The sequence below is a fragment of the Ischnura elegans genome, chromosome X (assembly GCF_921293095.1).
Source record: "Ischnura elegans chromosome X, ioIscEleg1.1, whole genome shotgun sequence".
NCBI classification, from domain to species: Eukaryota; Metazoa; Arthropoda; class Insecta; order Odonata; family Coenagrionidae; genus Ischnura; species Ischnura elegans.
The window spans coordinates 72,840,772-72,863,330 of record NC_060259.1 but is presented as its reverse complement, the minus strand read 5'-3'; the positions used below and the strand labels follow the sequence as shown (position 1 = coordinate 72,863,330).

The 22,559-nt window shown below is 37.4% G+C and overlaps 1 protein-coding gene across 1 annotated transcript in view; it reads left to right on the top strand.

Annotated features, from left to right (window-relative positions):
• Window positions 1-17,166: 17,166 nt before the first annotated feature.
• LOC124170762 (VWFA and cache domain-containing protein 1) overlaps window positions 17,167-22,559 on the top strand; it is a 57,441-nt gene continuing 52,048 nt past the window's right edge. Inside the window, exon 1 of the mRNA XM_046549704.1 lies at window positions 17,167-17,202. The gene's annotated coding sequence lies outside the window, so the exon portion shown is untranslated. The remainder of the gene's footprint in view (window positions 17,203-22,559) is intronic.

Genomic DNA, 22,559 nt, shown 5'->3' with positions numbered 1-22,559 from the left:
AAGGCCTGCCTAGTTGAGTTATTTACCATCGACAGCATTATATAATTAATATATAACCCATATTCTCCCGTTCCAAATCTAAACTGTAGCCGAAAAAACACATGTTATTATTCTTTTTGTGTAACAATGTCCTATTATCATTATAAAAAATGGATTAACAATGTTAACAAATTGCCTATTTGCATACAGTTGAATGAATTAAAATATAGTTATGCACACAATATATGCCCAATGTAATTGCACTTGATAGATGCTTTATGAAAATGTTCACTTAATTTAGGTTAATTGTCAACTGACGAATGTAAAATTTTGTCAATACTTTAACGACATTCCATTTTACTGGATTTGTACCAGCACTTTAATTTTCACAAAAATTAAATGTAAAATGTTTTATTTTATGTCACCAATAACAAAGATATTAAAATATTTTTTTTACAACATCTCCTTTGTAACATTGTCAATTGTATGCAGAAAATAGTTTTATTGCCTTTACTTGTACAAAGTAGTAGGGAGAAATTACATGCACACAATTTAATAGTATTTAAAATTCTTAAATTAATAATTTCAAATGCTATTAAAATAATATCATTAAAAAAATCGAGACAAATTATCAAAAACAATAATACAAATTGACCTTAGCAATGGGTACAATTTATTCTGGTCAAGGTGTTACTTAATTATATTTTCATGGTCGCAAATACGAAGACCTGCCTATTCTGAGTCATTTCTAAACAACTGTCAGATGCAATATTAAATCCCTACTCTCCTGCCCCAAGTCTAAACTATAGCTGGCAAAAATACAAGCAATAGTTACAAAAATAAAAGAAGGCTCTGTTCAATATTATCGAAAAACCACAAAAAGAGTAATGCAAATAATACTTAGCACTGGAATAAAGAACACAGCATCATATAATATATTATATTCAATGATTTCACATATTTAAATACAAATCACAAATGCACCAACTGTTTTAGCCAGGGATAAGTCATATTTGCATGTTATCAAATAACATTTACAATTTGCAACTCATGCGGAAACTCCATAAACTTTGAAAGAAAAAATAATCTATCACATTCCCAATAAGGGTGCAATTTTGTAAGCATTTGGCGTAAATTAATGACTTATCCCTGTTACACCCCCTCCCCACGATGAGGGAACAGTTTGGATTTGAGGGGGGCATGCACTACACTACGACCAAAATTAATAAGAATAAAAAAACTACACAAGAAAGAATTAGCAATTCATAACAATCAAGCACTACTACTACTAATATCATTCATTCATTCATAAACCACATTCCATTCACTCATTCATCAAATCACATTCCACCCTCTCATTCATAAAATCACATTCCATTCACTCATTCATAAAATCACATTCCATTCACTCATTCATAAAATCACATTCCATTCACTCATTCATAAAGTCACATTCATCCATTCGTACAACCCTGCCTACCTAAATACTTCTTTATACGCCTGAATTAATTAAACGCCTAAATACGGAATCGTGGCCACGATATACGAAGACCTGCCTAATCTGAGTTATTTCTACTCGAGGGTAGGACGCAATATAAAATCCCTACTCTCCTTCCACAAATCCTAACTATAGCTGGAAAAAATACATGCATAAATAAAAAATATACAAACACCCTGTACAATAATTGCAACAAAAAAATGCAAAAAAAATAACTATCTTCAGGCTTGGTGTCTTCTGTCTTCTTGGTATCTTCATTCTTCCTTTCCTCACGATAAATCCTCAAGTCTCTAGTTGTCGGCGCAGTAACCTTCAGGTGTCCATTTCATGGACCTCCACAATTGTCTCCAAAAGCAATAGCTGTCGTTGTCCACAAGCATGGCCTGTGGTAATATAACAAAAAATTCTCAAAATCCAACGAAGGGGAGACCTAAAAAGTTAACTCTCAGCTCAGAAATATCATTTCGAGGAAGGCGTTGAGAAAATATTAACTTTGTAATTGTCAAGAAATTTTTAAAATAAAAAAAATGAAAGAGCGGGTAATTCCAAATTATTTGACGCTTATCTCATTGGCGATATTTCAATGTATTTTCATTATTCTTTAAACATTTTAAATATATGATCAAGCAATATTAATTTTTTTCCCGGAAATCATTACAGTGAGCTGAGTCTGTTACATATATACCTTTTTACGACTTACTTGGACTTCATGGGTATTACTAAAAAATTGATAGCAAATATACACCATTCTGCATTTAATATATGTACTATTATATGAATTGGAAAACAATAATGAAATTATAAAAATCAATACGATGAAATTATTTAAAAAGATGAAACCAGAAGTTACAAATATGGCATCCATATTAAGGACACAACACCTATCCAGGAGGATGTATTTTAATAATTTCTTTTAAGATGTAATTTAATAATTAAGTCTTCCGATACGAAAGAAATAATATAAGTTAATTCTCAAGATCATGCAAAGAGCCAGAGGTCAAAGTATCACTTCAGAAAAAAACAGCCGAAAAAAAATTAAAAATATATACTGATTTTTTCCGACACCATTGGCTTAATAAATATTTAATAGCAAGGAAAAACGCGTCACCAGAAATTAAGTACCCAAAATTAAACACAAAAGAGTATCAATCATTGTAACATTATTGTTGCGACTTTTTTTTTGAAATATGTCACTTATACTCATTAAATTCACGGAAAAATTCAAAATGGTAGAAAATATGACCGGAATCTCATGTTTCCCTCAGGTAGGGTCTCCGAGAAAGTAATTAATTGAGCGCGCATGACGGTTGCTGAGTTACCAAAAGCAAGGCCAATATGGTAAACTCGACCTCGACATTACAATGAGAAAATTAAACAGCAAAGTGAACACTTATGTTAGATTCACGAAAATCCCCATAACTTTCTTCTTTGGAATTATTAAATTTAATGGAAATGAAGTTTCAAATCGAAATATATGAAAGGAGACGCTATCGTCGTCGTCAAGCAATCAATGCCTTGTGATTCAGCGCGGGATTTAAGTTTTGTGAGTGCTGTAAAAACAGCGCGAGATCTTAATTTTGGGTGCGGTTTAGTTAAATATTTTCGCGTTGGAAAAGTGAAAATATTTATTTTTTTTCTCACGCAATCATTACTTTTATCATCGAGGTTCCCGAATGTAAAAATTATAGTGTACCTAGGTGATCACTAAATAATGGTTCTGAACTGAACTCAAATCTTGGAAGAGGTATGAATGACATCTTACCGTCTGCCTGCGGCAACGAGCTGCATTCTTTCGATCTTTTTGCACTTGCTTTCACCGAGGCCTCGAGTAGCCAACTCACACAAGACGATCCAACGAACTCTGCAATGGAAAAAAACGAACACTCATAAAGAGACAAATCAATGTCCTAGAAAATAGGCCTCATGGCTGAATCAATCAATAAATTTTCTTATGGCGCACAGACGTTAGAGAGTAATAAGGCTCACCTTTTAACTAGATTTATTTCAACTTCGAATGAAAAATAACATTTCCCGTATTGCAGGGGAAATTAAAATAATATTCAATTAATTAATAATACTTATTAAAATAAAAAAATTAATTCCAATTAAATGGAACTATATATTTGTTTAAATAGGAAAAATTAAGGATTGATTTTGAAGTGGGTAACCTTTCACAGAATAAAAATAGTTAAATAATTCAGAATGAAAAATCAAAATAAAACTTATAATGAATAAACAGATAATTAGAAACTGATTACAAATAAAAGTATTTCGGACTGCTTTATGATGTGAAAATATTTTGCGGAGACTGTTAAGGGAGGTGATATTTTGACTTGAAAACACTTGAAAAGAAAATACGTTAATAGGTGATTATGAGTCATCCAGAAAAATGTTGGCACAAAAAAATATTTTGCCCATTGCAATATATTTCATAAGTTTTCAATTCATTTCGAAGTTAATTGGTCAATGAAATATCACTTCCAGTTACTTAGTACCAAGTACAATTTTCAAACTAAGTAGTCAATGACTAAATTGAGGGGGATATTAAGTTTATTTGTTAATTTTGATGGCATTATGGGCAAATTAGAAGTTCAGTATAAGCATGAGCACAATTGAGTTCCGTTAATGAATGCAAAATTGAACATTCTCAAGCAACTCGTTAAGTTAAAAATTTGCATTGGAAAAATGAACCAAATTTGAATGAGTATTGAGATCATACCGCTCCTTATCTGCTGCAACTCATGTAGAGCCGCAAGAAGCCAGCTCGGTAATGTGCACCATCCAATCTTCTTCCAAGTGTCTTCTTTCTCCTTATCATCATGTCCAGCGATGAATCGCGCCTAAGGAGAGAGCGGGTTAGTGCATACACAAATAAATAACCCTTCCGAGGATTTGCACCACTCCAAAGCAGCACACAAGAACGTGACAATGGCATCGATAGGAAATCATAAATTTCCTACCTATCCACAGCCACATTCCTGCATGACGCAATGGAATCCGTAATGCAAAACCACGGCACAAAAAACTAAAACTAACGCACGGAAAAACGCCTAGCCTTACGCAAATTTATGTTCACTGGCCAGAAGGGCCCAAAGCTAAGATGTCGTCTTCTTCTGGTCCTGCGATGCCATCCTCTTCTGTCTTCTCTTCTTCCGATGAATCTTCATTCTTCTCTTCACATCCAGCGATGGCTTGCGGACCTAGGGAGAGAGCGGGTTAGTGCATACACAAATAAATAACCCTTCCGAGGATTTGCACCACTCCAAAGCAGCACACAAGAACGTGACCATGGCATCAATAGGAAACCACACATCTCCTACCTAGCCAAAGCCACATTCCTGCATGACGCAATGGAATCCGTAATGCAAAACCACGGCACATAAAACTAAAACTAACGCACGGAAAAACGCCTAGCCTTACGCAAATTTATGTTCACTGGCCAGAAGGGCCCAAAGCTATGATGTCGTCTTCTTCTGGTCCTGCGATGCCATCCTCTTCTGTCTTCTCTTCTTCCGATGAATCTTCATTCTTCTCTTCACATCCAGCGATGGCTTGCGGACCTAGGGAGAGAGCGGGTTAGTGCATACACAAATAAATAACCCTTCCGAGGATTTGCACCACTCCAAAGCAGCACACAAGAACGTGACCATGGCATCAATAGGAAACCACACATCTCCTACCTAGCCAAAGCCACATTCCTGCATGACGCAATGGAATCCGTAATGCAAAACCACGGCACATAAAACTAAAACTAACGCACGGAAAAACGCCTAGCCTTACGCAAATTTATGTTCACTGGCCAGAAGGGCCCAAAGCTAAGATGTCGTCTTCTTCTGGTCCTGCGATGCCATCCTCTTCTGTCTTCTCTTCTTCCGATGAATCTTCATTCTTCTCTTCACATCCAGCGATGGCTTGCGGACCTAGGGAGAGAGCGGGTTAGTGCATACACAAATAAATAACCCTTCCGAGGATTTGCACCACTCCAAAGCAGCACACAAGAACGTGACAATGGCATCGATAGGAAATCATAAATTTCCTACCTATCCACAGCCACATTCCTGCATGACGCAATGGAATCCGTAATGCAAAACCACGGCACAAAAAACTAAAACTAACGCACGGAAAAACGCCTAGCCTTACGCAAATTTATGTTCACTGGCCAGAAGGGCCCAAAGCTAAGATGTCGTCTTCTTCTGGTCCTGCGATGCCATCCTCTTCTGTCTTCTCTTCTTCCGATGAATCTTCATTCTTCTCTTCACATCCAGCGATGGCTTGCGGACCTAGGGAGAGAGCGGGTTAGTGCATACACAAATAAATAACCCTTCCGAGGATTTGCACCACTCCAAAGCAGCACACAAGAACGTGACCATGGCATCAATAGGAAACCACACATTTCCTACCTAGCCACAGCCACATTCCTGCATGACGCAATGGAATCCGTAATGCAAAACCACGGCACAAAAAACTAAAATTAACGCACGGAAAAACGCCTAGCCTTACGAAAATTTTTGTTCATTGACCAGAAGGGCCCAAAACTAAACCGCAAATATCGCACACGTCTTCTTACGATGCTCCTCTTCTTTCTTCTGTGAATACTTGCGTCATCAATCTTCTCTTCTTCGTGCAGTCTTCACTCTTCCTTCCTTGAAGTCCAGCGATGGCTTGAATCTGTGAAGAGGTAAGATTAGTGCATGCACAAACAAATAAATAAATAACACTAACATGTAAGCCCTAACGCAACGCAACGGAAAAATAATCGCAGCACACGCAAATATAAATAATCACACGCAGAAAAATATCACACGAAACCACACGATAGATTAAAAAACACACGCAATCGGATCCTTGCCGTTCTTCGAGCTCAATGTGATGTCTTCAGTCTTCATGGCTGGAAGGGAAAGAGTTACAGACATGTTACAATTAAGTACAAAAAAAAACACTCATTTCAGGCGAGGGATTATCAATGTCCACTCATTCCCGATATACACCTGCACATTATCTTCACTCTTCATTCTTCGAGGCCCCCTGCGATGTCTTCTATCTTCGGGGCCTCAGCTACGTCTTCTTTCTTCATTCTTCATTCCTGCAATAAATGGTGTTAGTACAAAACCCACCCAAATACCTTAAAAAAACCACACACACAAAAATACCCACATGGATTTCCTGCCTAAGAATGCACATTTTGTCTCCTAGGACCGGTCTCATTCGTAGAAAATAACTTTAAAGTGCACTTTCTGGTACCTTAGTTTCAGCGGTGTTTCGAAACCTTTTTGAAATTGCTCCTTAGAGCCGTTACCTTTCGTGTACTGTTGTTACCTAGAGGTCGCGCTTTGATAATAGTGTGTGAATTCACTTTCCGCCAGGAGTCTCTCATAACTCCAGGTGTGTGGTTCAGGTCGGCCCTAATTTACCATTTCATGTTCAAGATAACCTGATGAAAACCTGATACGGCAATGACCAACGTCCAAGGAAAACTGCATTCTTCGCAGCATTCAACTCAAGTCGATGAATGATGTTCTAATTCTTCAATATTCATTCTGAAATTGAAAAAGCAAAAATGTGGATTAAAATTCGAGTCAAATCTCTCCGAATAACATAAAAGGAATTAGCATTGGATGTCCCGCGAGGCCACCGTCTTCTTCTATTCTTCATTCTTCCTGCTCTACCCTTCATTCTCCCCCTCACGTCCGGGGATGGCTTGCACCTAAGGAGAGAGCAACATTTTAAATTAAATTCGGGGGTTAGATTATTAAATATGGGTCACTCCACCTAAATTCAACAAGCGTTTGTCCCTAAGAGTCTCAGATTTTGTTATCTGTATGGTTCTACATCAACCTCAAACTAAATACCCTGAGATCTTTTTTATGTGGTTTTAATACGTTATAGGTTTTTTCCAAAAAAATTGCCTTAAATCATATAAATCCCACAATTTAACTATCAAATTGTCGTATAGCCATTATATATTGCTTTTTTCACAGCTAAGTCCTTTCGGCAGTCACTCAGAGTAAAATATTTATAAAGTGCACTTCCCTATTATTGTTATATTTAAATTTAAAAAACATTGTTAATCAACTTTTCTCAAAATAATCCATCTCAGAATTGGCCCACGCATTTATTATTTAGAATGTAGGCTCATGCATTACCTTAGAATTACAAAAATTAAATTTAAATCACCTCCTGAATGATATTTTTTGAGAATATTAAAACGTTTACTTTTTCTCCCGTGCGGCTTTCCGATTACTTTTAATACTAGTCTACAGACGTGCACTCATAGACTGGTAGTCTATATCATAGTAGTATGACCTACAGCGTCAACTATAAAATATCAACCATGAATTCATCAAAATCTGAGACCCTACGGGACAAGCTTTTTTGGAATTGAGGTGGAATGACTCAAACTATTATATCCGTCTGTCTTTAAAATTCGTAGAAATGGATGCTAAAACAAAGGCTGTTTATTTAAAAAGAAGGATACTCAAAAAATTCTCTAGAAATTCACATATTTGTTCAATGACTTTTAAACAACAGGCTATTTTTAGGGAGCTTGCTAAAGTGATATTGAATAGGGTAGGTATATTAAAATCTCTCTTAAATAGATTAAATTATTGTAATTTAATGTGAAATTCTTTATATCCAATTGATTTTAGCAGTGAAAGATTTGTATAAATATGTAAAATGGCTTAGAAATATATAACTTTAATTATTCCAATAGCAACACTAGGGAATTCTTAGAATAAGCACTACCAAAGAAATACATAGCAAACAAATATTTTGGGAAATATTACATCGCATTAACTATTTTGTTTTAAAAAGTAGGCAGACAGCAAAATTTAAATTCATAACTAAAAAAATTGAAGTTATTGACCACTTGATGTTAGTGTATTACAACTTGAGCAAGATTCTTTATCTATATTGGATTTGTACAAATCGGAAATCAAAGTTGATTTGTTCCACCGAGATCACGATTTAACTTTATCTAGTTTATTTTGGATACGTTTATTATGGATACATAGTATGGAAGCTCATTTTTAATCAATAATCACAGTCAATATTTATATAAAAATTCCCTTCTCTCTTCATATAAATCGTTGGAATTGATACTGGAAACAAAGGGGGCAGTCAAGTGAACCTTATTTCTATATTTCACGGGTTATCTTAGTGGTAAAATGAAAAACCAATAACTTAAAACTATGCCCCATAAGCATGCGTTGTTATCGCGACAGAATTGAATGCGTATTTTCAGTGTAAACACGTTAATCTAACCTTCATTCGTTAGATTTATTAAAAAACAATGCGTTATCATTTTTTTATGAAAAAATTACGTGATACTTGCAAGGACGTGAGATTGGGTGACAATCGGCTTGACCCCCTCGCCCATCCTAAACACCACATCTGACTAACCCTTTCGCTACTAGCAAAGTAAATATTCGCCCGGACGGTTTTTGACGCGGAAGACGAAAGCAACAAATTTTCGTCTAACATTTTCCTACGCAGGCGAATGAATGCCACAAATATCTCTTTCGTTGCCCTTTTATGCTGGTCTCAGCTATGCGAAGTCTTATCGGAACCCAACAAAGCGGGGACATAGGCCGTACCCTCGAAATCCGGGAGCAGGTACCCGGACACCTCGTCTTCTATTACACTTTTTGTGGTAAGGGATAGCGATCATTTAGTCAGTTTTTGAAATCCTATTGAGTTCCTTTCTCAAAAAATAAAAACTAATAATGGGGTAGTTTCCTTAATCAAAGAAAACGAAAGGCATAGATTGCGATTCGTTACCCACCACTAGTGTATTCATAATATATAAATTATTTCGTTTTAGAAACACCGGTTTAGACGAATGGCAATGGTCCATTTTTATCCTCATTTGAAAAGGGCCAGATTGGCGCCCATGCGATGCCACTCCACGTGACGTCACAGGGACCTAGTTTCTATAGGAGAAGATAGGAGTTATACATCGTCTGAGGTTACCAATGCATGCATGAGGCGCAGAGCTCAGAGAAACATGCCTCAATAATCACTTATTAAAACTGGCTTAGGTCGGAAAGTTTTCTTCGTTTGATAAGGTATTAATAATGCTTATTTAAGCCAAGCGCTACCAGCCAGCAGGGTACTCAGCTACCCGCTAGCAGCCTGCGTCGTATCAGCGCTAAGCCTCGCCTCAAGGTCACCTCACAGGGCGGCAGCGGGAACCAGAAATACGTCGTACGGAGAGATTTCCCAGCATTCATACTTACGCGTCGCGTTTTCGCGCGCTTGAAAATTTTCACTTTTCATTTAATCGCGAAAAACAGGTATCGTCATTTAAAAAACTAAAAGCGTGAAATATGTACTACAGGAGTAATAATCTTTCGATTTAGGCAATAAAAAAATAATAGGAAACCACCCTATAGAGTTCTTTTTTTGTCTTTTAAGGAGCGCTTACAATTTTTAAATGAAATTTTACCATAATCATTAACTTATATCTCGATTTTGATACAAACATCAACATAGAAATTGTTGATGTATTAAATTCGTTAATTAGGACGGTATAGCTCCGTTCAAAAGTTGACAATGCACAAAAAAACCGAGGAATTGAATTCGAAATCTGCAAAATACGGGTTAACAACAATTATCCATGTAGCTAATTTACAAAAACTAACCACGAGTTGACCCGGCACTAAATCCGCTGCTAGGGCTGTCAACCCGGAAAGGAGGAAGACCAATTATACTTTGAGTCCGAGATAATGCGGAGTCCCCGCTAGGAAAAGTCGAATAAGGGGCCGTATTCTGTATTTCGTCGGTACCGCACCGGTCGGTTTCCCTTACCAGCCCACCGACAGCACATCATTCCGTACCGACGACGGTTTCCATACCGACGACGGCTAATTCAGCGATTCAGTATGGTCGTCGGTATCAAACCAGTCGGTACGGTTCCCCCTCCTTCTCAAACAGGGAAAATCCGAATATATCCGAAGTTAGAAGTCATCTAACGTGTCTCCACCAATGAAAGAAGGGTAAAACAAGTGAAGACTCATTGGCACAGTTTGTTGTCGTCATTCTCAATCTTTTTATTTGCGGAAATTACGACTTATTGCTAGATTAAGATAAACGATATTGGATAAGTTGTTAACAATGCTGATATAATGTGTGGTAGTAATGCTGTACCTACAGAATCGAAGTAAACAATATTACAACATCACAATAAAGTTTGTAAGTGATGGAGATTGTTGTTGCTGGAATGAATTATTGAAACTATCCTTGAGATCGTAGTTTCTTTTTTTAAATATTGGTTCCGTTTATTGCTATCTATTCATGATTTGGTAATATAGTTGTTATTAAGTAAGTTCCGTCTAAATGTTATCAACGGAAGGTTATGCCATTGGCACCGTAGCAGACGAAAATAACATACCATGGAACGTGAACGTAGGATTCAAAAGCAAATGTAAATGTCATATTAGAGGAACAAGTTAGGAAATTGTTATAAAAATATGGAACTGGGTGTAATTAAAAGAAGTGTAATGACGAGGAAGTAAAGAAATTGTGATTGGGTGAAATACATATGTTTAAGTTGCGCATTCCAAGTGAGAGAAAATGATAATATTGCGGTAAACCTCATACTTATTAACAAATATCTTCTTTTATCGTCAAGGGAATCAATGGCTGACGATAAAATGAAATATAGTTGCCTGTTACAAATGAAAGAAACTGATACCGTTGTGGCAAATTTCATACTTAAATAAAAAGATCTTATTTCTATGCCGAGGGAAACGCCAAATGATGATTGAGTGAAACTATAGTTGCCTATTCAGAGTGATACAAAGTGATAACATTGCGGCAAAACTCATATTTAATCAAAAATATCTTTTTTATGTCAAATGAGCAAATAAATGATGATCCTATTACAAGCGAGTGAAAGTGGTAACATAAACGAGAGAAAGTCATTATATAGTGGCAAACCTCATGTTTATTAACCAATATCTTATATTTATGTCAAGGTAATCAATATAGATGTTGACACAGTGAATTATAGTGGCCTATTCGAAGGGGCAGAAAAAGATAACATTGCAGCAAACCTCATTATTTACTCGGTGATGAGATAAAATCAAAATAAAACGTACAATGCGCACCGGGGAGTTGATGAAACCCACTAGTCGGTGGCCGTACCGACACCTTTTTGCTGTCGGTACGGGTACCGACGATCTCTCGCCCTCACGTCGGTGCCGCACCGATTGGGTTCGTACAGAATCGCACGACTTCTTACCGGGAGTCGGTGTGACGTCGCACCCGACGAATCGGTGCCGCACCGATCGGTTTGGAGTTACAGAATACGGCCCAAGGTTGGCGCTGAGAGAGTGTGATTATCCGTGAGACCCTTCTTAACCAATGTCCTGCAAAAATGGTCCGTACAGAGGGGACGGAAGAGACCATTGGGGCTCAGTCCAACAGTCATGGTAAGGAAACAACACCACGGTGTCGAAAGGGTTAATGGATACCCACAAAGATGTAATATTCGTAAGAATTAGCTTGTATGATACAAAGTAAATATATAGTACAAACGAAAGTGGTATATTTTGCTTGAATGTTGAAAAAATTAAGAAAATAAAATCCTTTCAGGAAATAATGAAGGTGGAGAAGTAAACCAACGAAGCATTATTTGACATTAACGTCCGAAAAGTATGGCTCTGTTGTGCCTACAAGTCGAGGGGAAAGTGGAGGGTCTATCAATTTATAATGAGAGGAACTTTGAGAATAATATGATAATAATACTCGGTTCTCTCGAGTACGGACACGTAAAAGATAAGCGTGAAAACTCCATCTGCGAAAAAATTATGAAATTGAAAGTATGAAATGCTAAATATTGAATAAATATATTATAATTTTTCAAACGTTTCAACTTCAGTGGTGAAGTATATGATTAAAAAGCACGGTCTTATCCAGTAACTTATGTCATAAATGATTAGCCTCATTCACTGAATCGGATCACGTACTAGCTTTCTGTACGCGAGAGACTATTTATGCACTTTTTCTCAGCTTCTTTGCTTATTTATGCTTCATGTGACATTTTTTCCTATGCCCTTTGAAGGTTTAGTTAAATTAGCGCCAACGAGAGTGAGACATGTATCCCTATGTCAAATACTAACTCAGCATAATATCCAGCTAGCATTATGCGAAAAATCCACGGAGAAAAAAATCATTCGTCAGGATTCGAACCCGGATACCCCCTAAAAAAAATTTTTCACAAGTGGATTTTAGCACAATTTGTGCATTGTAAAGTTACCACCGTGGCTAGTCCCGGTATACTTATAAAAAAAGAAACACTTATCCAGTCAGCAAACTGAAAAGGTGTTTGTCAGGGTTGGCTTATCACAAGCATGTAAGCTACCTTCCATTAATGTTTACGAAACATGATAGTAATGTAAGAGGAGTTTGGCCCGTGATTTACTGCGTTCCTTGGGCCCTAACTTCCTTTCTTCGCATGATTTATCGCTCACGGGCACTATAAAATTAATCTGAATTTATTCATTAGCGGCATACAAAGAACTCGAATCAATTTTGTCATATGGCAATTTTCCAACAAATACTCCAGTAATTTTCCTGGGCAATGGTTAGTACTTCCCGATTTCCAATAAAATTATTACATTTTATTAAATTATGGCGTATACCCCTGTCTGTCCATCCCGTATTTCATTTATAGTTAAAGGGTTCCTAGAGCCCGTCCATATTAAGATAGTATTACTTACACTATACTAAGTCATCAACAATATATTCACTACAGCGTATCAGCATTCAACGCCCACTTAAACACCTTATAAAAACTGTAACAACTGTCACATAAAGCCTAAATAAGGTTTAAAAAAGGAGTACTGATATCCGTATAAATAATCGGTTATAAACTAGGACTCAACAACAGCTGTCAGCTCCGAGTTCTCAACGCGACTCTAGTTAACAGAAGAATAACCAGCATCGAAAACATTTTGCAGTACCAGACTTCGGAGCCTCTGATGAGCTCAGTTATAACCCCAGAACTTTTCCGCCACAACCACGCACAGTAAAGATGTACTCGGCGACGGAGCCACGAAGTGGTAAGAGACAAACGTTGAGTCCAAATTTGAGTCTAAAGATAGGCAGAACCTCGCCAAGGAGCCCGAAAGAAAACACTGCGACAGCCCAACGTGAGTGTGGACGTGGGTTACCTCGGTACATTCCATCCGCTAATCTTAATTCTGATTGGGCTAATGCTAATGGAGTTTGACTCTAGATTCGATGGCTAGGTCGCGTCCACCTCCGTCCTCGTCGGCTCTTGGTTGCTTACGAGTGAGGGATGCAGGTCGCTCTATGTGCCAACCTGTCAAGTTTTCACCGACCCGGCCCCATCAGTTTAAAGTAGGACTACTGGGTGTCTACATGTTTGGAAAACGATAGTACTTACATTCTACGTATGAGGGAAGAATGGGAAAGTTTCGAAAAGTAATCGCGCGATTACCAAATGAATCCTAATGTAAACCACCTCTAACATTTTCTGTGCAATGTATAGTGCCATCTTACGATTATTCGCGAGTGTATTGGAAATTTTGTGGCTTGGCTACGTATATGACGGCGTTGATAGAAATTCCTATTATCAATAAAAACCGTAAATTACTCTCACTGTAGCGTTCATTTTATTAAAAATATATTAATATGTGTTGTTAGTCGTGATATCTATTTTTCGAAATTGAATTCAAAATGGTGTAGCCTATCTACACACATGACGACGTTGATGTAAATACCTATTCTATTTAGCAATCGCTGATTGATAGTAATCGTGAAATATTTCAAATACGTGTCGTTATGGCGTGTTGTGAGACTTGGACGTTGACAGCAGCAGAGAAGTCCAGAGTGGAAGCATTCGAAATGCGGTGCTACCGGAGAATGATAAAGATAAAGTTGATGAAGCGAATAGGTGCTAGAGACGAATGATGAATGTGAAATGGATCGACTAATGAGTATATGATACGATGTATGCTATAAGTATGAGATATGAGTGATGTTATGAGTATGACTTAAGTATAATGAGGAAGTGCCAAGAAAAGTGGGAGAAAAGAGAAATATTCTAAAATCCTTAATATGAGCATGGCAATAATATGAGCCATGATAATCTGATGAAAACAATCTTAGAAGGACAGGTGGAAGGAAAGAAGGGCAAGGTAAGTCCCCGAATGTGACATTTCGGATAACGAATAATGTTTTTACATAAAGAATTATTTCCTCTGAAATAGAGAAAATTAAAATACCTTTATCGTTGAAAAAAATCATTTTTTTATAGCCTGTCATGGAACTTTATTAAAAAAGGTGGATTTCTGAAAAACAGCTGCATTTCTAGAGATTGCATTTAATATTCTGTAAATAATTGTGGGCCCTTACGGATGAAGGCACAAGCATTCTTCTACTTGACAATTCGCAGTGTGAATGCCTCGTCTTCCGAAAAATCATTATCAGCCCGTTGCGTGCGAGAGGTGAGTATGTCGTGTGCGAATCTCCACGTCCGCCTTCAAAAATAATACAGCGTGATACCTCGGGCTTTAAGCTAATCTATTTAATGTTAACAGATTACTTTGTTGTGTTTCAACGCTAGAATTGTGTGTATTGGAGTGCTTGGAACGGCAGAGCAAAACGTGTCTCATCTCATTTGATGCCTCCTCTATGCAGAGAATAACCCAACATGGAATAATTACCGTAAGTGTACCTCATTGGAGTTTTTGGTTGGCAATCGAGTAAAACTCGTCGGCATTCTTGAAACGATTACTTTTGCAGTGATTTGTAGTAAATTGTAGCAATTACTTTTACGAAATGCAAGTTTTATTTTTAATTTACTACTTACGTTGGAAGAGGAATCGGTACTATCGATGTAATCGTTAATTGCTCCTAATCGACGCTAACATTATAGGTTTTACTGATTTGCCTAGGCCTACGTATAACTTCTAATCTTTGAGTGTCATAATTTCCTTGCTTAGGTTCAACCACTCTTATGTTGTAGCCAACAACACAAATGGGTACAATAGTTATCATTGTATGCATCGCGAGTTAAAGTGCAACTTTAGCTATTTCTGATTCTAGTTTTCCATATTTTTACTCCAATATTCGACATTAATTGCCAAGTGGTCTTTAGAGTGGACAATTTAGAAGAAGTTAATATAATTTTACTGATTACTTTTAAAATCAGTAATTTATACCCGTAAATGATTACCTTTTAAAAAGTAACTGCAATATAGCCGAGTTTCTTTTTCTCAGCACTTTTACCAACACTGCTCATTGGATAAATATACGATAACGGGCAAGTGGTGGAGGGTTAATTTCACTGGCATCCGAGAAGGTGATTGATTACCGAAGAGCAATATGAAATATTTGACATCTGGTGAGACCTGCCTTCATTTTCCATTTCGCTGATTGTCATTTTGGTACCACTAGATTCGTGCAGCCGAGCTTCTTAACCAGGTGAGATTCTACAGCCTCGAATTAATATTGATACGACTCCCTTCGTTCTGTGTAACGGAATTAATTACGTTCGACTGTTTTAGTTACTCCGGTAATCAAAGGCTCATTTCCGTGTCTGAAAACTTCGCGGTGCCCCTCCGCTTGATTAAACTGTGGTATTAACATTAAAGCAACGGACAAAGTGAAGTACCTGGGAGTTATGATAACTTACAACAATCATGGGGAACACATATAAGGAATATTTCTGGCAGAGTCCAAAAGAAGTTAAGATTCGTGAAGCGTATTGTGGGAAGATTTTCGGATGAAAAACTGAAAGAGAGGTGCTATTTTACGCTCTTCCTGTCCACACCTTGAATATGCAGCAAGCATATGGGATGCGGTGCAGAAAGACATAATCCGCGAGCTGAACAAAGTACCAATAAAAGCTGCACGATTCGTAATAGAACTCCTACGGGCGAACAGACAGCGTTACCCAGCGAAGTAGCCACCGAAGACTCGGTGGCTGCGCGATAGGCTAAGATTGTTTGAACAATTGAGAATAGATATCTGTAAGAGTGACATTGAGAACATAATAGTATTAGAGCCCCTCTCTATTTCCAGGTCCGACAGAAGCAATAAATTAAAAGAGATATTTTGGCGAACGGATAGATGTGTGAATTCGTTTTTCCCCGAACCATAAAGGACTTTAAAAAAATGCTAGCCGTTATTTCGTTAGAGCATTTTCTTTCATATGTAAACGGCTTTTGTCCTAACACCCCCTGCCGCACGCCTTTTTAGGCGGCTTGTGGGGTAGTATGTAGATGTAAACTAAAGGGCAGTGAGTGCAACGAGGTCCGGTGCTAAGATTGGCTACATTCAGTTCGTGTTCCGCTCCCGTCGGGTATGGATGAGTTCTCACTCCGTGTGGTTGACTCAACGCTATGCATCGCCGGTTGCGAGCCATTTAGTTTCCGGCTAACTGTGTGAAAATAGTTGCCTTCATTGAGTGGAAGCCTTATTTGTGTAAAGAAAAGTGTGCTAAATCGAGCTTACAGGAGTTATATCCGCCATGCCTACAACATCTTTCTGGCATTAGTTCGTGTGCAAAGTGTAACACATCTACACGGAATACAACTTCCATCAATAGCGATACCTGCCGTTAAACCTTCTATGGATTTTCTCTACAGGAGTCGCTGACATCGAAGGGATTGAATCAAGAGGACAATCCTGGAAATGTGTGTACTGCCAAAATTTACGAAAGACATCCCGTATGGACAGAAGTAAATCGGAAGGTAAATCCCTTCAGGACATATTTTATTTGTTCATAGGGAATGTAAAATAACTAAATGTAACGGATCAAAAAAACTAGGGAACACTATTCATAAGCCATGCGATAAATTGGGAGACAGATTGAAGTTAATTGAATCGCAGGGTAAAATATTAGAGAAATTTTTAGATCAAATATCCAAATTGCAAAGTGAAAAGGTGGTGCTGAAGACGCAACTTTCTGACGCACTAAACCGTTCTGATGGCCTTGCGAAACGTATGTTAGGTATTAAGACGAAATTTCATGGCATCCCCAGCCAATGTGATGAAAATATGGAAGTAGTAGTGAATAAAGTTTGTGCTGCATTAGACGCAGAAATAAATAGTAGCCTAATTGTCCACTACTACCCGGTTAAGACGAAATCTAGTTGGGAAACAGGAGGAATCCAACTCCGAATTCTGAATCAGCACGTAAATGATAAGCTGTTAGCTAAGTGCCAAGTAATTTTTTTTTCTATTCGACTCTTGACCTTGTAATCCTACCTCCTAATGATGTACAATCGTTTTCAATAATATCATAGACATCCACGTGTCCCATTTTAGTGAGTTAAAATAATTTTCATACCCTAGGGCTATAAAATGATTTCAACTACGAATGTAGCTGGTTAGTTATCGAGTATTGCCGATACTATAAGTCGGGATTTTACTCAATGGATATTTGACAGTGATTAGCCGCAAGGAAATTAAGATACAACCACTGCCACCTCCCCGACTTATTTTACCTCAGTGATTTAATCTGTTTAGAAAGAAATGTGTTAAGGTAGATAGAGGCATTATTTTTATAAATGTAGTATTGACTCTTGTATACTCTATTATTTTATAAAATGTAAAAGAGAATAATTAATTCGATTTTAAACCCTCCCACATTTCACAGCAACAACCGCACATGTAATATATAGAGCGCACATGCAAGCTATAGAGCCACAACTTCGTAAGTCAGAAACGGTGAGTCACGTATGAAAATGAAAAGAGGATATACCATGCCGCGAAGTCAACCTTTTTCCGGGGAGATATCGCGGAACAAAATATCGAATTGATGCAAAGATATCGTACTGCCCACTAATTTCATTCCACTCCTCACAGCACGTGTTTCGATTTCTATATAGTCATAATCGAGTACAAACAAATTACTATTTCGGACAGAAATATATATCTTCAAAAGTAGCAGTGGCGAATACATATTACCCTTACGGGACCGCCCGCATCGCCTAATATTTCAGAACCTAAATTGTAACTTTCTTATATCATAAGATAGCATTGTCTTGTATATGTGCGTATAATCATTTTGAATAAAACTATCTTAATCTTTGCATGTGACTTGATTATTCTTCATTACGACTAAAGTACAGGAGGCTCAAAATATCTTTTGCCCTCCCCCTTGAGTTTTTTCTGTATCCGTTACTGAAAAGTAGTGAGGGTGAAGGATCAGAAGGAAGTAGGTGGAGGGGTTGTAGGAGGGGGCACAGACGGTAAGTCAAGAAGAGTTCATCATACAGACAACCTAAATTCCGGACTTGCGTCATGTCACGTGGTAAAAAAGGTTTTGGGGAAGGAAGTGGGGTTAGGTAGCAGTCAGGGGAGTACATATAAGATGGGGGAGTGACTAAAAAACCCATTTCCGTTCAGTAAGTCAAATTTCTTCCTTTTCTTTTCCACCATTTCCCACTTTTCGGCCGCACCTAAAATAAGCCGTTTTTCTTGGAACTGAATAATTTAATATCGAAAATTTGATGCATGTTTGTGTGCCATTCGGCGCTTTGAAAAGTTGGGTCACGGTTCTCCAAGCACCTTTTGCGTTCGGACACACGAGTAAAAAAGTTCCTCCCAGTGTGGCCGATATACACCCCCTCAAGTGAGTCACATCATAGTTTGTACTTGCCGCTGAGCCCGAAAGAAAACACTCCGATGGCCCAACGTGTGCGTGAGTTTCCTCAGCGCATTGCAACCGCTAGGGTTTTTGCCCCGGGAGTTCGACTCCCATTTCGCTAGCCAGGCTGCATCCGCGTCCGACCTCGTCGGCGACATAAAGGCAAAGGAAGCAGCTCGCATTGAGTGCCAACCCTGTAAGTGGTCACCAACACGGCCCCATCAATGAAATGGGACTGGTAGATGTCTGCACATTATTGAAAACGATAATACTTGTTTGCATCAATGAGACCCTTTGTGCTGGTAGAAAGGTGGGGTGGCGCGGCATGATAAGCACTGTAAGCATCTATGGATTCGCGGAGGTAAAATTTATTTGAGAAAAGTAGAAAAGGAGCCAGCAATTGTAGTTAGCATCATGGATGATGTAGAACATCTTTGATCGTTGCTTTTGTAATTCATAACTCAATGATATAGAAGGTATACCTTGACTATAAGCCAATTTTATGGATATGAATAGTACTGTAAATGCCTTTAATGGAATGAATTCCCTATTGATCGTCCATCAAAATATCCGAAGTGTTAGACGCAACTTTAATTTACTACTTTCACATTTAAATAGCATTTCACAATTACCCGATATTATAGCTTTGAATGAAATAGGAATACAATCTGATTAAATTAATGTATATACAGTGAGTGGGTAGGTACTATTCTTATGGAAGTTGTAATACTTCTGAAAGAGCAAGAGGTGTGTTAGCGTTTATAAGACATGACATAACAACCGTACTGAGGCTTTGTCATATAAACCCTACTGATTGCTTGTTGATCAATGTTTCATGCAAGTTTTGTATATTTGATCTCTTTGTCGTCTACAGGGACAAAAAATTTCTATTGATCAATTTGTTTCAGATTTTGAACCCTAATCAAGGTGCATATCTCAAAAATTAGTAATGGTCAGTGATATGAATGTTCAGTTACTAATGCCCAGCTGCGACTCCAAGCAGTTGACAAATCTCATGAGTTCATGTGGCTTGACTACCTTAATCAACGAAGCAGCCAGAATGACTAGACAATGAGCTACCTGTTCAGATCATGTAATCACTCGGTGGTTTAACACATTTAATGTAGACCTCAAAGCCAAGTTTATGCATATAGGTATAACGCATCACTCTCGAGTCCAACCCAATTCCAATCTTTCTGCTCGCGAAGAAAACGAAAGTACGCCATCTAATGTCACTGCCGTAAATCATTAAATGAAAATGTTCGACTGTATTCTTGGAAAGTATTGTATGAAGAACATGAAATTTCCTAAACTTTTAATTCATTTTCAAAGATACTGATAACATGTGTCGATGAGTCTTAAGTATGGTCAGGAATGAACGTGCCGTAAAATTAAAGCCCTGGATGACTGACTCCTCGATGAGCAAAGTTGCGCGTAAAAAAATCTTTTTCTAAAACTACACCATCACCCGCACAATAACGGCAAGAGAAAAGAGTACGTAAAGATAGGAATAAACTGTGTATATGTGTCCGTAATGCGGCTAATTCCTATTACATGGAACAATTGGACAAAGTAAATCGAAATAAAAAGGAACAGTGCATGAACTAATACAAGGAAATCGGACCTTAAATGACTCAGTTATTATTGATATAGACTTCAAGAAGGAGTTCATAAGCACATTTGAGTCTCCTAAATTGTATCCATTTGTAAAAAATAATTCAATAATTGATAATTCATCAAATAGTAAAAATCATCTAAGCCTAAACTCCTTTTTGGAACCAGTCACTACGCCTGATGTATTAAAAATTGCCAATAGCCAATCTTTAAAAAAGCTGCCCGTCCGGATCAAATAAATGCTGGATTGATAAAATTATCATATAGGACATTGCAGATGTACTCTGCCATTTCTTCAATGAAAGCTTGCCAAATGTGAGGTTCCCTGCATCCTTGAAGCAAGAAATTATTGTTCCCGTTCGCGAAAAATTCGTACTACGCGGTATTCACAATTACCGTCCGATTTCTTTGCTCTAAATTTATTCTAACGTACTTAAAAAACTTGTGAAAAGAATACTGGTAAATTTTCCGGAATAGGAAGTAGTTCTGTGACAATCAATATAGTTCGAGGGTCGTTCAATAAGTCTTTAGAAAAAGGTATAAGAACAAATTGTATTGGACCAATTATTATATATGTTTGATTTTAGTTTCCTTTCAGCTCTATACTTTTTTGCAAGCAAAAGTTGTTCTCTACAATCGGTAACAACAAAGAAACTATGGGATGGATACAGTTCAAACTTCAACTGTTGACGAGTCACAAGTGCTAATTTCTGACTTATATTAATTTTGGAAACTAAGAGAGCAATTTTTCGGAAATTCCAAGGACTTATAGAACGAACCTCGTATTAGGATAGGTAAAAGTACTCAGGACGCTTGAAAAACTTAATCACCCCAATTTTTCAGTCCATTAAATGTAATAAATAAACCGCTGCTGTATACATAGTTATAAAAAAGCCTTTGATACAATAAAATACAAGATGTTTTTGGATAAACAACATATTGCAGAAATTCGTAGCATTTCTATAAAGTCATTTCGAAATTTTCTTGACTGCGCGCTTAAAGTTTTTAAGGTACTACAATAGTCATAGAAGTTCCGAAAATATTTGTTCTGGAGTGGTTCAAGGATCAGCGTTAGGTCCAATATGATTTTTATTGTAAATCAATCATCTGTGTAATCTAAATTTCGGTGGTAAACTAACCGCCTTTGCGGATAACCTAGTCCTGTCTTACAAAAGTGTGAACCGGATTGATTTACAGCAAAGCATACATAAAATGTGATATAAACGATATCAACCAATGGTTTGCATCGAACAAACTTAAATTAAGCGAGAAAACCTAAATTATGTTAAAATTTATACAACAGCTTCCCCATTGACTAATGTTGTGTAACGTTCTTCCAAGCGTACTAAAATGACATGCTGACAGTTTCACACTGGTTCGAGTTGAGGAATACCATGGATTAGCAATTGATGAGCATCTAAAATGGAAGCATTATACAAATAACATTGCAAATAGTTTGAAAAATTGTAGAACGAAACACTACTTTATTCGTAATAAGTGTTCTTTAACTGTGAATTACAATATTTATTATGCTATCGTATATTCTGGGGTAAATTATGGTATGTTGAGCTAGGCTAGTGCATTTAAAATTCGCTCAAACGTACACATACAGCTCTAAGAGCAATCACACTTGCTCCTGCAGCCGGAGCAGATGGCCTTTCACTCTCTTTTCCTATAATTTTTAAACTGCAGGTACTTACTACCCCTGTGACACTGATACATCTATTAGATGCTAAGGTTTTCTACCTTCGTGGTGGTGGAGGTAATCCAAAAGTCTTGGATGAGCCCCAATAATACTATCTACGAACAAATACTTCATATGAATTGCCCAAACTCAATGTT